Source organism: Lipotes vexillifer, unplaced genomic scaffold (genome assembly GCF_000442215.2).
Source record: "Lipotes vexillifer unplaced genomic scaffold, Lipotes_vexillifer_v1.1 scaffold1136, whole genome shotgun sequence".
Lineage (NCBI taxonomy): Eukaryota > Metazoa > Chordata > Mammalia > Artiodactyla > Lipotidae > Lipotes > Lipotes vexillifer.
Genome location: NW_006769631.1, coordinates 1,811,032 through 1,814,249, shown reverse-complemented (window position 1 = coordinate 1,814,249; position 3,218 = coordinate 1,811,032). Strand labels below are relative to the sequence as shown.

The 3,218-nt window shown below is 51.2% G+C and overlaps 1 protein-coding gene across 1 annotated transcript in view; it reads right to left on the bottom strand.

The window, feature by feature from the left end:
• LOC103087035 (zinc finger protein with KRAB and SCAN domains 7) overlaps positions 1-1,029 on the bottom strand; it is a 32,214-nt gene extending 31,185 nt beyond the window's left edge. Inside the window, exon 1 of the mRNA XM_007445719.1 lies at positions 818-1,029. The gene's annotated coding sequence lies outside the window, so the exon portion shown is untranslated. The remainder of the gene's footprint in view (positions 1-817) is intronic.
• Positions 1,030-3,218: the final 2,189 nt, after the last annotated feature.

The window sequence follows — 3,218 nt, the reverse complement described above, 5'->3', positions numbered from 1 at the left end:
AAGGCATTCCTGATTGCCCCATGCAGGAAGGGGAGCTGGTCACCTCCCTCTCAGTACTTCTCAGTGTAACATTGTATTTTAACTAATTTATGCACAACTCATCACTCACACCCTCCAAACTGCTGGATGGCCACAAAGGAAAAGGAACCCAATGAAGTAAGAAATGCCAGACCCTTTTCTACTCAACCCACTTCCCCTAGAAAGCCTTGCTGATCTCTCCAGGCTTAAATGTGGTTACTGCCTCAGTGAACCCACAGTACCTTTTTCATTCAAACCTCTGCTAGAGCACTTCTCATACTGTGTTTGGGACTTACACGACTGCCTCCTCCACTTTATGGGAGGACTCAAAGGGCAGAGCTGGTTCCCAGTCATCTTTGTACGTGTGTGTGTACTTGGCATACAGAGGCACGTATCTGGGAAGAGAACGAATGATACTTAAGTTGGGGGTGGGGGCGACTTTTATCCAGTTTACATACTGTAAAACCCTGAAAATCAGCACCTTAGTGGTAACTAGGGCATCTGTGCTATGCTTCCAATTCACCATGCATCTTGGCACCTTGGGTAAGCTACTCTCTCCAGGGCTCAATTTCTTTAAAAAGACAACGACAGACTTAAAAATCTGTGAGTCTGCTCTGAAATACATAAAAAGTTCTGGCCATTCCTACTTCCCTTACTACTCCGAATGCTCAGCCCCTCATCTCATCTGGATTTTTGGCTCTCCAAGCTATACTTCACGTCTGAAATTCTGACTGGGTCTGACCCACTTCTGACGCTTCGTACCGTCTTCCAGCGCAAGGCTGGTAAAACGTCTATCTACATTTCGCGTTCGACCAGGCTTCTGCGGCGCCGCTCACCTGGCCACGTCTGCCCTGCTCATCGCTGTACCCGCAGGTGCTGGGCTCGGTGCCAGGCACGGCTGGTCAGGGCACTGGGACAAAGAGGCGGCTCTACATCTGGCGGCTTCTGAGCGTCACGGGGACCGCGCCGCCAGCCGCTGGGGCGAAGAGTGGGTCGGGCCGGCGTAGCCGACTTGGGCTGTGGGCGGCCGCAGCTCCAGCCTAGCGGCCCCGGGCCCCAGCGACACTTCTCTCCCCGTCCCGAGCCCGCCCACCGGGTCACCGCGCTCGCGCCCCCCGCACACCTGATGCCGCCGCGGCCGGCGTAAGCGAAAACAATGGCCGGGCCGGAAGCGAGAGAGGCCCCACTTCCGGTCCCTCCAGGATCCCGGAAGTCTCGGTTGAGAAAGTGGCCGCCCGCGACCCCGCGCCCTCGCAGCCACACAGCTGGTGACACCTTGGGCGCGGAGACCACCCCCTCCGGGCCTGGCTGGGGCACAGTGGCGGCAGCGGGGAGGGGGTCTCAACTGAGGCCTCAGGCTGCACACGTGCCGCTCTCAGACCATTCTAGGACTGGGCGACCCTGCCGCACCCCAGGTTTGCCCCTTTCCCTCCTGGTGGCCTTGGGAAAGAAAACCTAACCTCTGAGCCTGTGTTTTCATCTGAAAAATGCAGAGCACAGCGTGCGCCTGACAGGGCTGTGAGAGCTGAAAGGGGTAACATAAGGACACTACACAGCAAAAGACCTGACATATCCTGAGCGTGCAGTCAGATATTATTATACTGTATGTGATGCCCAGGGCATTTTCACCCAATGTGAGTCTTAATGAAATGAGCAACAGGTATCTCCGTCTTACTAAAGAAGAAATGAGCCCAGAGATTGTGATATTTTGGCCGGCAGGTGTGGTTAATCTTTCCTAAAACAGAACAAGCACTCTGGTGTCCAAGGAGAGGCCCCCTAGGGAGGGCCAAGGAGCCGATAAAAAGTGGGAAGTTATGTAGACGACATAATCTAGATGCAATTGTCTAGTCTAATATCTGGGAGGCAGGTGTTACCCAGGTGGACTTCACCTGGAAGAATGGTTTGCATACAGAAGCACGTGAACAGGTACCTGCTGCTAACATGATTGAGGAGGCTCTGAAGGCACAACCTCCAAAAACGAATGATATATGGGGCTAACAAAAAGCCTCTGCAACTTGAGGCAGTAAAAGGACATATTAAAAAGATATATTCAAGAAAAACTTGAGTTCCAAAGAGAAACAGTGGGCAAAGGAAAACATCAGCCACATTTCCAATGGAGTTAACTATGTATCTTATGCATTGGGTTGGCCAAAAGTTTCGCTCAGGTTTTTCCATAACATCTTACAGAAAAACCCTGATGAACTTTTTGGCCAGCCCAATATCTTGTTGTAGCCCAGCAAGTAGTTCCTTTACAGGGTCCGAAGTAACAGTAACTTGTGCTGTCCAGGCCATCAGCAATATCCCAAGGATGTTCTGGGTCTACCTCTGGACCTGACTTGTGTCCATCACATCTCTGCATAAGCCAGGACAGAAACGAAGGCATATGAAGACCTACTACAGGGTTTTTACAGTCTTTAAAGAGGTCTATTAGAGCAGTCTTTGCCACTGAGCCTGATGAGTGGCCTTGTGATATCAAGGTCACGCTCTACATTTGGAAACCACACAGGGAGGTCTTGGCTATCTGGTCCTAGCTTCTGCCTGACATTGCCACTGTGTGTGGCCCACTGGCCCATTAAGGTCTCAGAGACTCAGGGATATCAAGCAGGAAATCTCTTAAGGCCAGGCCAAATGCTGTCATCTCTTTTTCAGGTTTCCCTGATGATGCGTTGTCCTGCAGTTCTGGCTGCCTGGTATGTAGGAGACTTAGGGATCTGGAAAACAAGATTAAGTTTTTTCATTCCTCAGAGCTGTTTCATGCCCAGGTGGTTGGCTTTCATTGTCTGTGAGAGCCAGCTTCATCTGGGAAGTGTGTCCAGACTTCATAACTTCCTCTGTGGCCAGTACTGTGGGTCTAACCTACCATGACTGACTTGGGTTCCAGTGGAGGAGACATGCTCCATGACACCCCTCATATAGCACCTTGGGAAACCTATATTTGGGCCAAAGACAGTCCCAGAATACCTGAGGGAACACCACCCCTGACCTCTCTGGGAAACTATCACACTAGCTTTGGTATGAGAGCTAATAGAACAAGTAACCCAGTTCTATGTGCCTGAAGCAGAACTCACCATCTACCCCCAACCCTGAAGCTCCACTCACATTCACATCACTATAAAGGGCACTATCATTCATCCAAGAGCCCAAACTAGAACTCTGGATGTCATACCATGGGCTGGGTGACCATAGGAGAGCTACTTAGC